Source organism: Phoca vitulina, unplaced genomic scaffold (assembly GCF_004348235.1).
Source record: "Phoca vitulina isolate PV1807 unplaced genomic scaffold, GSC_HSeal_1.0 scaffold65, whole genome shotgun sequence".
In the NCBI taxonomy this organism is placed as follows: Eukaryota; Metazoa; Chordata; class Mammalia; order Carnivora; family Phocidae; genus Phoca; species Phoca vitulina.
The window spans coordinates 11,492,091-11,504,910 of record NW_022589768.1 but is presented as its reverse complement, the minus strand read 5'-3'; the positions used below and the strand labels follow the sequence as shown (position 1 = coordinate 11,504,910).

The 12,820-nt window shown below is 48.9% G+C and overlaps 1 pseudogene; it reads right to left on the bottom strand.

Annotated features, from left to right (window-relative positions):
* Nucleotides 1–1,009: 1,009 nt before the first annotated feature.
* On the bottom strand, nucleotides 1,010–5,627 carry LOC116624213 (annotated as a pseudogene).
* Nucleotides 5,628–12,820: the final 7,193 nt, after the last annotated feature.

The following is a 12,820-nucleotide window of genomic DNA, read 5'->3' as shown; positions in this document are numbered from 1 at the left end:
AGCTGTTCATGTTGTGTTTTACACAGTTGACTCATACCAGAAACACTTTTGCCAACATCTTTTGAAATTTACCGTAATAATAACTTGAGCATTTTTTCATATTTCCAAGTATATGACCATATTTTTTAAAAAGATTTTATTTTTAAGTAATCTCTATACCCAACGTGGGACTTGAACTCACAACCCTGAAACCAAGAGTCCCACACTCCACCAACTAAGCCAGCCAGGTGCCCTGACCATAACATTGTTTTTGAGGGTTCCATAGTATTCCATTTAAAAGATGCAACATAATTTAGGGTATTTAATGTCCTCTTGGTGGGCGTTCAGAAAGGTTCTAGATTTTGATATTCAGAGATGACTATTACTTTTCCTTACTTGGTGTAACCAAGTGAGATCAAGTTGAGAAAGGGGCATAGACTTAATGCAGTGAGACCAGGGAGAGACATAGAACGTCCAGGGGTCTTGAGAACTCTTGATGAGATGCCATGTTGCCCACAGTAAAGAACCTGGATACAGCCAAGAGGTAATACTACAGATAAGTAGAAACAGGGATCAGATGTTATCTGCAATCGCTTTAGAAACTTTTGAGAAAAGTATATTGCAGGGACCATTTAAATGTTGCTTAAACCCCCCAGAATGAATCCTGACAGGGCAGCAGTGCCCCTGGAGATGGAATACTTAAAACATCCTGTTTAAGCAACAGGGACCCTCGCACAACTCCTGGAACCGGACGCATCCCCACCGGGAGTCCAACCCAAGCTTCTGGCTCTTAAGGCCAGTGGATGTATGGAGGCTAATTTCTGAATTTAGAAGCTTCCAGGGGAGAAATGGTGTTTTTCACTAAAGGGACAAGAATGTGAGCTATGTGGCCGGTTACGCCAGGTCACCTTTTTTTCTGATTTCCCTTCTCATTCGGTCTTGAGAAGGCGTGCAGCAAAGGGGCTGCTGATCAGCAGCAGTGACCAAAGGGGGACATGGGTCAGAGTGGGACGGGCTGCTGGTATGAGGTCTAGTGCCAACCTTCCAGAAAGAAATACTTGAGGGGCGCCTGGGTGCTGATCCTCTTCAGTGGGGTAAAGCAACAGGTATACAGGAAAATGTGGAAGGCCCCCAGGGCTCCTGCGAGTGGGTTCGTCCCCCCCAGGTTGGAAGGGCAACTCCTGGAACGGCACAGCAAGTGGCCAAGGACACCGTCGGCCACAGGCTGACCTGTCCACGAATCAGATGTCTGTTTTTTGTCCTCTTCATGTTAGAATCCAGTGGTGCCTCAAAAAACTGATGGATGGAGTTGGTAGCAAAGGATGCAAGGCCTCTTCCGACAAAAGGATGTAGGAAGCAGGGCCAGTCAGAAGGTCCCCGAGCCAGTGCAAACCCGGCTGCGAGCTGTGGGTTTGATTTTGGACAGTGGAGCCAAAATTCCTGGCAAATCATCCAGATGCAGCTTCATGTCTCCCCACTGCTTTCTGGAAGCTGGTTCCAGTTCCAGCAGTTCTTTTTCCTTCGGCTTTCTGGACAGAGGCAGGCTGGGGGGTGGAAGAGGTCTGATGTCCTAGATGTCTGCTGTGGCCTGACCCAAAGGGAATTTTTCCAGGAAAGGAAATGGCGCTGGTCTGGCTTCCGTTTTACTTGCTGGTTGAGGCTTCTGTCTGGTTGTGTGACATGCAGGCGCTTGAGGAAGGTCAAGTGCTGAAATGTCGCCCGCGGCTTATGGACGATCCTGAAAAGATGCATCAACGTGTGAGGGGCTTCTTCCATTGCCTTTTTTTCTGGAAACCAGACACATCCTCCAACCCAGCCTGTCAGGAGGCGTGAGGAGAGAGTGTGCGGGGATGCGGCCCCGTAGTGCCCGAGTCTGGCTGCTCCCTGGGGTCCCTGTGTCCTCTCTCCTCGTGGCTGCTGGGCATTGCCATCTCCCTTTTCCTGAACTTTCACTTCCACGGTTAATCTTTGGTGCCTGGGAAGGACACACCACGTAGGGAAACAGCATGAGCCCACGGTCCAAAGGCAGGCAGCATCCTGGCCTCTTTGGCAACATTTTCACAAACCATCTCTAGGGCCTGTTTTACCCATAATCCCAGCCCCCTTCCTAGGGTTATTTTCACGTGCGCAGGGGGGGCTGACCCAGGTCCCTGCTCATCCTCGCAGAAGCTGGTTTAGTGCTTCAAAGAGGGCAGTTAGAGGTGGCGGCTAGTGCCACTGAATTGTTCCTGGAACAAGCACTGAGGACCCCTAGGATCTGCATAGCCCCCCAGCTTTACCACATAGACCAAGGAGTCTCATTTCCTGGCAAAGTCGAGGGACAAGATTACACAGGGGTCAGTGGGGTTTAGTGATTGAGCAGAGGGTGTGTCATTAAAACTTTTTTTTTTCTGATGATGAATTACACATTTTTATTTTGGATAATTTTTATTGTGGGAAAAATATCAAATAGCATAAGAACAAAAATAAAAAGGATTCTGGGGGCACCTGGGTGGCTCAGTCTGTTAAGCATCTGCCTTCGGTTCAGGTCATGATGCTGGGGTCCTGGGATTGGAGCTCTGCATTGGGCTCCCTGCTGAGCGCTCCCCCTGCTTGTGCCCTCTTGCTCACGCTCTCTTTCTCTCTCTCTCTCAAATAAAAAAATAAGTGAATCTTAAAGAGATTCTGGAAGCTCCCCACCGCCAGAAGTAATAGCATCTGTTTGACTGTTTGACATGAAATTTTTTTTTAAAGATTTTATTTATTTGAGAGAACGAGCACACAAGTGGTGGGGGGTGGGGTGGGGAGGGATGGGGGAGAGTGAGAAGCAGACTCCCTGCTGAGCAGGGAGCCTGACGTGGGGCTCGATCCCAGGACCCCGAGATCATGACCTGAGCCACAGGCAGATGCTTAACTGACTGAGCCACCCAGGTGCCCTGACATGAAATTTTTTTTTTTTTAAGGTTTTATTTATTTATTTGAGAGAGAGAGAATGAGAGAGACAGCATGAGAGGGGGGAGGGTCAGAGGGAGAAGCAGACTCCCTGCTGAGCAGTGAGCCCAATGTGGGACTCAATCCTGGGACTCCAGGATCATGAACTGAGCCGAAGACAGTTGCTCAACCAACTGAGCCACCCAGGCACCACCCGACATGAAATTCTTAAATAAGTTCCTTTTCCAGTTATTACTGTTTCATAACAAACCACCCCCACACTTAGTGGCATTGATCACCCATTTTCTTATGCTCATTCCTGTGGGTCAGGCATGCAGGCTGGGCACAGCCAGGTGGATTGTCTCTGCCACACGGTGTCTGGGGCTTCAGCTAGGAAGACTCAAAAGCCGGGGATGACTTGACTGCTGAGGGTCAGAATCATCTGGAAGTGTCTTCACTCACACATCCGGTGGGTGATTCTAGATGATGGCTAGACCTCTCCCTGGCTGTTAGCTGGAACAAATACAGGTAATCTCTCCATATAGACTAGCTTGGGCTCCTCACAAGAGGGCAGCTGGGTTCCAAGAGAGAGCATCCCAAGAGATAGGAAGTCAAAACTTGCCAGTGTTTTAAGAGACTGGACATGGTCATAGTGTCATTTTTGCTGTATTCTGTTGGTCAAAGACTAACAGAACCCGGATTTGACATGGACCCTACATCTTGATTGGAAGAATGGGAGAGAATTTGGGAGCTCTGTTTTAAAATCTCCACAGTTCCCTAGATGGTATGTAGCTCGGTGATTAGGAGGTGAGGGTCTGGGTTCATAGTTCCCTTCCATTCTTACTGGCTGCGTGCTCTTAGGCAAGTTCATTGTGGTAGAAACTATTGTTCACCAGTATCTATTTCTCTTCTTCTCTTCCTGGGAGCACAAAGAGGCTATTCCCCAGCCTCTTGCACCTAGGTGGGCCCGAGAGACTAGTTTTAGCTGGTGGACTGTGAGCAGAAGTGTCATGTGTCACATTGAGTTGAGGGGAGGAAGAGCCACTGGTTTTCTTGCTCTCTCCCTCTTGCTTGCTATCTCACTGCCGGGGATCAAGGGGCGGCTCAGCGTAGGAGGTGAGGGAGTCGCAATATGGAAGGAGCCTGGGTCCCTGAATGACGGCTAGAGTAAGTCCTTTGTTCCATGCCCTCTGCCAGCAGGGGTGTGGGGGAGACGTAGGCTTTTGTGGGGGAGACTGAAGTTTTGTGGTTTTTTTTGGTGATAGTGGTCAGCCTTCCCTGACCAACACATTACCCCGACCTCTCTGAACCTGTTTCCTTGCCTGTAGAGTGGGGTATTAGCGGTAGCTATCTTTGGGTGCCCTGCAAATGAAGTGAAATAGTTTATTGTACAGTGCCTGGCCCATAGTCAGTGCTCAGTGGATGTTAGCGACAGTTACTGAGTGTGACTGCCAGTTAGAAGAGGGGCAGGTTTGTGTGTGGAAGGATGGGGGGCTAGCAGGAGTGGAAGAGTAAGATTGCCCTCATCGTCATCATCATCATCATCATCATCAGGATGGCCCCCACAATTTCCTGAACACCTACTTGGGCCAGCTGTATCCTAGGGATGCTTCCCCCGTATTCATTTCAGTCCCCTGAGGCAGATATTATTTGTCTTGATGTGGAGATGAGGATCCCGGGGCCCAGGGCTGCAGCTGAAGTGGTTTGAAGTCACGGGCAGGCTTTTATTTTATTTATTTATTTATTTAAAAAGATTTTATTTATTTATTTGACAGAGCATGTGCACAAGCAGGGGGAGTGTCAGGCAGAGGGAGAGGGAGAAGCAGGTTCCCCGCTGAGCAGGGAACCCGATGCGGGGCTCGATCCCAGGACCCTGGGACCACGACCTGAGCCGAAGGCAGACGCCCAACCGACTGAGCCCCCCAGGTGCCCCGCGGGCAGGCTTTTAAACTCAGGGCTCCCCGACCTCAAAGCCTGGCTTGTTTTACTGCAGAGATGACACCTCGTGCATTTTTGGGAACTGTGACATGTATTTAAAGAAAAAAAAAATGAGGCTTCCACCTGCCTGCCGCCTCACTGGGGAGGTGGTGTGTTTTCCTTTTGAGATTTTCTCTACTTCAAGTTGAAGGGATTTGCTTTTGTCAATTAATCCTTTGGCAGATAGCTTGCCTGCAAATGTGGACGGCCCCTGCTTCTTTCCCTTCCCCAGGGCCCTCTTGCTTTTCTGTTTTGTTTGAACTCCGTAGGCTCTCTGTGGACTTGGTCAGTGGAGAAAGGGACTGGATCTCCAGAACAAAGCCCGTGTCTGAGTCCTGAAAGTCTCTCTTTGGCTTGAGGCCTCCCGTGAGTAGAGCGGATATTTTAGAGTCCTCTCAGTGACGCTAATAACCCAAGGTGGGATTATAACACCAAAGTGGTGTGCTTGCTTGCTTTTTTCTGTGTCATTTGCCGAAAGCAACTTGGATTTCCACAAGAATAAGAGAGGCTTGGTGAAGCTTTGTGCTGGTGCTTAAAATCCTGGTACTAGTTTTATTCCATGAAGCAGTGATCAATGCCTCTAGACAATTGCGTGCAACTCGTTCCCTCTTCCTTCTCTTTGAGACTTCGGTTTTGGCTTTAGCAACATACCCCACTGGGTAGACCAGTAGATCGGCAGGTGTGGATTCGGTCACTGGCATCATGGGGGTGTCCCTGGACCACATTTGTGTTTTCATTAGGAAGACAGTTCTAATCGCCATTGTGAGGTTGTGCCCACTTGCAGTGTGCTGAGCCCAGACAGGCAAAGACAAGCGTTTATGACCTATTTTACTTACACTGCTCCTCTTCTGGCTCGGATAGAACTGTCAACACAAACCATTTCTTTCTTCATTTTTGTCTCACGGGGAGTTTTTCTATCTATACGAAGGGCAAGGGGGATAAAACCAACTTCTACCCTTCAGATTATCTTTGAAATATCTACAAAGGTGTTGGGGGGAGAAAGCCTTGACCACTTGGTGCTAGAACAATGGGTAAAGTTGATTTTCTTCTAGAATATTATTATTATTATTATTAATACTATATTATTGTTATAGTATTATAGAATATTGTAGAAATTCTGCTGAAATAAAACTTTGAGAACTATTGTGTTCTTTAAAAATGCTACTACTGGAGATGAAGACAAAAAAAAAAAATCTTTGTGGCTATTTAAGAAGTCACACAAGATGGCGCCAGAGAGCCAGAGAGGAGATGGGTTTGCATCCAGGGACAAGAAAGGCCTGAGTGAAAGGGGCAGCCAGTGGGTGACGGAGACTATCCCTAAGAGATGGCACCTGAATGCCGCGAGGCAGGGGCGGTAGCAGTCGCCTCTGCACACCCTCACAGCCCAGTCTGTCTCCCCAAAGCCTTTTCACGAGCTTTTCAGCCCAGGTACCATCTTCCGGCCAAAATACATGGAAGAGGCAGGTTGGCCTTGAGCCGCGGTGGGAGAAAAAAGGAACAGTAAGAAGGGGCAGAGCTGTTTCCTCGGGCTCCGGAGTGAGCACGTGCCCAGCAGTGCGTCTCCGGGATGCATGGCCATCGCCAAAGAGGGAGAGCAGGAACGAACAGCCACGGGGGAAGGTCAGCTTCTCCTCTCTGGGACCCCAGTTTTCCAACTAAAGAAGGGAGGACTTCATTTTTAAGAAATTGTGGCCAAAAAAAAAAAAAAAAGTTATGGCAAAATAGGGCACCTGGCTGGTTCGGTCAGTGGAGGTAACTCTTGATCTCAGGTTCATGAGTTCGAGCCCCACGTTGGGTGTAGAGATGACTCAAAAAGATAAATAAAAACTTAAAAAAAAAAAAAAAGAAATTGTGGCAAAATATACATGACGTGAAACTTAGCATTTTAACTTTTTTAAAACTTTTTCATTATGGTAAACTATATAACATAACATTTACCATCCTAACTGTTTTTAAGTGTGCAGTTCCGTGGGATTAGCTCCATTTACATCGCTGTGGGGCCAGCACCCCATCCGTCTCTGACCCTTTCCGTCTTGCAGAACTGAAACTCTGCCCCCATTCGGACACTAACTCCCCCCTGCCCCCCAGCCCCTGGCAGCCGCCGGTCTCCCTTCTGTCTCTGTGAGTTTGACTACTTGGGTGTACACAGATCTCTTTGAGTCTCTGCCTTCAAATCTTTTTTTTTTATTAATTTTTTATTGTTATGTTAATCCCCATACATTACATCATTAGTTTTAGATGTAGTGTTCCATGATTCATCATTTGTGCATAACACCCAGTGCTCCATGCAGAGCATGCCCTCTTTAATACCCATCACCAGGCTAACCCATCCTCCCACCCCCCTCCCCTCTAGAACCCTCAGTTTGTTTTTCAGAGTCCATCGTCTCTCAGGGTTTGTCTCCCCCTCCGATTTCCCCCCCTTCATTCTTCCCCTCTTGCTATCTTCCTCTTCTTTTTTTTTTTTCTTAACATATATTGCATTATTTGTTTCACAGGTACAGATCTGAGATTCAACAGTCTTGCACAATTCACAGTGCTTACCAGAGCACATACCCTCCCCAGTGTCTATCACCCAGTCACCCCATCCCTCCCACCCCACCCCCCACTCCAGCAACCCTCAGTTTGTTTCTTGAGATTAAGAATTCCTCATATCAGTGAGGTCATATGATACATGCCTTTCTCTGATTGACTTACTTCGCTCAGCATAATACCCTCCAGTTCCATCCACGTCGTTGCAAATGGCAAGATCTCATTCCTTTAGATGGCTGCATAGTATTCCATTGTATATATATACCACATCTTCTTTATCCATTCATCTGTTGATGGACATCTTTCTGCCTTCAAATCTTTGGGGTAGATACCCAGAGGTGGCATTGGGGGATCAAATGGTAATGCTGTGTTTACTTTTTTGAGGAACTGCCATACTGTTTGCCACAAGGGTTCCAAATTCTCCACATCCTTGCAACACCTGTCGCTTTCTGTTCTTATTTATTTATTTTTTTTAATCTTTGATGATAGCCATTCTAATGGGTGTGAAGTGGTTTTGATGAGCAGAAGCCCAGTGCGTGAAGCAGTTAGCCAGGGTTGAGGTAGCCTTCCAGTCCCTTTCCTTATCACCTGCTCTCCCCCACATAGCTGACATCCTGCCCCCACGTGTGGCATCTCTAGTGGACAGGAGCCCACTTTGAGCTCTGTACTGAGTAGTTTCCAGGCTCCCTCTCCGTGCTGGAGCCCAAGTCAATCACTGGAGCTCACCGAGCCCCTTCCCAAGTCTCAGTTAGAAAAAATAGTGTCACTGCATCACTGTCCACCCTTGGGAGCGAATTCGAGGCTCTTGGCCCACGCTCATTCTTTCCAGGTGCTGACACCTGTGCTGGGGTCCCACCCTGAAGGCTCAGTTAGGGACAGACAGAGTAGGACACCTGCATGAGCGCAGAGCTTCCATCTGCCCAGCTCAGCTGCTTCTGGGAGAGACTCCTCCGGGGTGTAGGGAGGTCTGCTGCCTCTGGGAATTTGAGCCAGTGGGGAAGTGTTATCATTGCTGAGAACATGGAAGGGTGTTTGGAGGAAAGGGGATGTCTTGAACTTCATTAAATGTGCTCGCCTTTTGCAACTTGAACAGAGCAAAAAGTATTTTGCACTAGAGTGCAACAAATTCCCCGATAAGTCAGGAAGCTTGGGAGGAGAGAGAGGCCGGGGCAGGACATGGGTCCCTTTCTTTCCAAGGAGCCGGTGGTAACTTTGCAGGATGACTGGGTTTTGGCTCCCCGCCAGGAGTTTCTGTTTAGTGCGCAGGAACAAGCCTTACAGAAAGGGGTGGTATCTGCACAGGGCGGTTGCGGAGCTGCAGAAACAGGCAGGCTCACTGAGGAGGCTTGAGCTGGGAAGGCCGGGCTCTGGGGCAGGAGCAGAGAGAAGGGAAGGGCTGGCTCAGAAGAAGGGCAGAGACCAGGCCTGAGCTGGTGAGATTTCAGAGGGTACCAGAGCTGCCCAAGATGGTGATGCTGCAAAGAAATTCTTCCTGGGGGAAGGGTTGCTGCAGAAAGTTCCTCAGTTATCTGCTGAGGAGTGGGGCCTGGGAGACCCTTTATGGCATGCAACAGCTATTTATGGAGCACTGCTTTTGGTCCTAAAAGGCTCAGTAGTGAAGCAGTCAACCTAGACTCAAGTTGGGGTCACAGGGACTCATGCCAGGCTGGTCAGGGAGTACAGCCTGGAGGAGGTGATGTGTGAGCTGGGCCATGGAGCTGGATGCATAGAAGTTCAGATGAACTATGGAGCGAGGGGCAGAGGTGGGACAGAGGGCGACTGGGGGTGTAGGTCTAGGCAGAGGAAATAGTATGTGCAAAGCTCTAATGGTGAGCCGGTGTGGGAGGTTCTGAGAACCTCCAATGGTGAGCCGTGGTGCGGGAGGTTCTGAGAACCTCCAAGGGTGAGCCGTGGTGCGGGAGGTTCTGAGAACCTCCAAGGGTGAGCCGTGGTGCGGGAGGTTCTGAGAACCTCCAAGGGTGAGCCATGGTGCGGGAGGTTCTGAGAACCTCTAAGGGTGAGCCGTGGCTGCAGTGGGAGGTTTCCTGTGGTGGTTGTGTAGGTCTAAGTTGAGTTGAAGAAGGAAGCAAGGCCAGGTTGTGCTAGGCCTTTTAATTTCATAAGCCTGGTGAAGGAGTTTGAGCTTTATCTTGAGGACAGTGGGGAGCCAATGGAGGGTGTGAAGCGGAGGGGCGACATGAAAGACATGCCTTTTTGATAAAGGACTCTGTGGAGACTGGATGGGTGAGGGCAAGACGTGAGTCAGGTACCCATATGGCCCTCCTCCACTCCAGGCTGACTCTATTCCAGGGTAGAAATGGAGGTCAGAGCTAAGGTGATGGAAGTAGAAAGGAGAGGAGTATAAAGTGCTTTTTTTCCACTGCACAACTCCAGGGGGCACCATTCTCACAGACCACAGTGTGCATAATACACCTTAAATTGGACAGTGTGCACCCTGTACAGCCCTCTGTGGCATCCCTGAATGAACAGATTGGAGACTGAAGAGGATCAAGAAGATAAATGATGGTGGTTGATTGAATATGTGGGAAGGAATAGAGAAGAGTCAGAAATGGCTGCCAGGCTTCTACTTCCCTAGGGGATTAGGGGATATTGGTGCCATTCAGAGAGTCAGAGGACAGGGAAAGGGAGCAGGTTTGGGAGACGTGACTGGGAGAAACTGGGAAAGCAGTGGGAAGCAAGGGACTTTGTGGGTGTGGGCACAGAGCCCTGGAGAGCAGGGACTCTTCCCACCTTGCGGCTCCTGGCTCCTAGCTGGGCACATGGTGGCCTCTCGGGCCTCCCCCAGGGGCTGGCTAATCCAGGCTCCTGAAGGCAATTAGAGTTAGTGTTCGACATGGTGGATAGCTTTGGGGTCAAGAACCAGCAGCCAGGGAAATAAATGCTGCACCAGAGCCCTCAAGGGACATCCTACGTTGTCTCCATGGTGACCCCAAACAGAGAACCCAAGAGGGTATCGGGTCATTATAAGGTCACTCACACCACTGCTGGGACAGATGCTTAAAAGGAAAACCCAAAGAACCTGGTGGTGGAACTGAACGCAACCCCTTTCTTTTCTTTTCTCTTCTCTTCTCTTCTCTTCTCTTCTCTTCTCTTCTCTTCTCTTCTCTTCTCTTCTCTTCTCTTCTCTTCTCTTCTCTTCTCTTCTCTTCTTCTCTCCTCTCCTCTCCTTTCTTCTCTTTTCTTTTCTTTCTTTTTTTTCCCGCTGAATGCCATCAATCTCGTTTTGTGTGTAGTTAGGCATCTTGAGAGGAGTAGCCACCCTTGTGAGCCTGGGGTTTGGCTTACCAGCCTGGGCAGGGGTCCCCTGACTGGGGAGACACAGTACGCACCTCTTGTTTTTATTCGGGAAGTTGCTCAACCCCACACTTTCCCCGGGGCCACCCACTCACTGATCTGCAGAGAACATTAAAAACATCCATGAAAGAGACATTGCAGATTTTGTTGGCCATGAACCTCAAAGATGAATTTTCCTATCACATTTTATGAGTTTGGGTTTTAAAGCCTCCATAATGCAGGGCTGTCCCTCTCCAGTGCCCATGAACTTCCTCCTAAGGTGATGATTTGTGTTGTTAATTCAGCCAGGAGAAGACCTTGGACCATACTGGATCACTTAGCATATGGAACTGATAGAGGTGATTATCTCTCTTTCTCTTTTTTTTCATGGGTGGCAAAGGGGAGATTTTGCTGTCTTCCTTGAACTTCTTAGCTTACTGATGGGATCCTCTGTGGGGAACGTGGGTGGGGATCCCAGGCAGGCGGGGATGCTATGGTCCCCAACAGTATCCAAAGACCCTGAGGGTTTTGAAGGGACCTCTAAGAGGGGTAGGTGGTAAGATGAACAAAACCGTAGATTGTTGGAGCTGGACAAAGCCTTTGGGATCGTTTGCCCCAGTTTGTTAAATTTGCAGATTGAGAACCAAAGCCTGAGGTTTTACTCAAGGTTATCCAGCGGCTTCTAACACTTAAAAATAATTCTTTAATTTACAAAACGGAAGGCTCTTTTTGGATAAATGGGGCAGTGAAATGAAACGCAAGTCTCCATTTGTGGCCTAATAATAACCCAAAAGTTTTCTCCTGCCCTAAATTAAGAATCCTCATTAACGAAGAGGGCTTTTGTCTGCAAGAAGCCACAAAGCATGGCCTGTTTTCCCCCCTGCTTACAAGGACAGCGGCAATTACAGCTCCTGGCTTAGGCAATGATTTTTTTTTTTTTTTTTTTTTGTGCCTTCGATGTGCTTGCAAGAGATTAGAGTCACTAATGAGACACTAATGATCCCACTCCCAGACTTAACTAGAGCTCACTCCTGCCTTTGCTGAGAGAGGTGAAGAGACTTTTTTCCCTCCTCCTAACCTGTGGGTGCAAGGAACAGATTTACGAAAGCCAGCAGACTAAAGCCCAAGCACTGGGGCGAAATGACGACTCTAAGCAAGGGCACACAACCCCAGACAACGGGCATGCATTTGGTAGGCTTTGGAAACCTGGTTCTCCCTCCGTTGGCCATGTGTTTTTTTTCTGTTGGAGGATGCATGACCTGAAAAAGATCTGCTCCGTCATTCTGTTTACCTGGCTTGGCCTCAGAGTGAGAGCGCTCTTCCCCGTGTCCTCATGGACATTTGCTTTGAAACAAAGGCCCATCCTTTCCCTTGATGCACGGACAGTGTGGTTTGTTTTCCTTTTTCGGCAGAAGCTACTCCAAATCTGCCCAACCTATAAAATCTCTAGCTCAGTGTTTGGCCCACAGCAGGTGCCCAGCCCAACTGCTTTAGTTTGGGTTCCCCCAGAGATGCGCTGTAGGGAGCTGGGGGGAATGAGACTGGGGGGGGCAGGCAGCCAGCGAAGGGGTGTCTTGAAGCCAGCTCCCCCTACACCCCTTACAGGCAGCTGGAGCTCCATCCCGTGGAAAAGGTGGGATGTAGTGGAGGATTATCCCGTCCGAGGGGCAAGGGAGCTGGGGTGTTTATACCCCAGCTTGTCAGTGGTTGGTCGAGGGCTGGGGGGGTGTTGGTTCCTTGATTGCCTGCCAGTCTCCTGCAGTGTTGAGAAAGCCCTCAAGTGAAGAGATGGCACTGGTATTGGCCGTTGGCCAGAGCCCAGACCCACAGCAGAGGGGCAGGGAATGGACGGGAGCCATCACGTCATTCATTATTCTGTTAGCTATTTATCTCTCTGTTTCTATCTATTGTTTTCCTCCCATTTCTCTCTCTTATTTTTTGCCTTGCTGTTAAATTTTGTTCTACAAACTTTGACTCATTTCCAGCCACTGTTATCAACTGAGATTCTGCTCCAAGCTCTGTATCTTCCCTTGATTTGCCAGGGATGCCACGACACCCTGGGTATGACCTGTGGTTTTCTTTAAGTTTCTTGCAAGAATGAGCTAGAATGTAGAAGTGGGTTGCTGTGGGT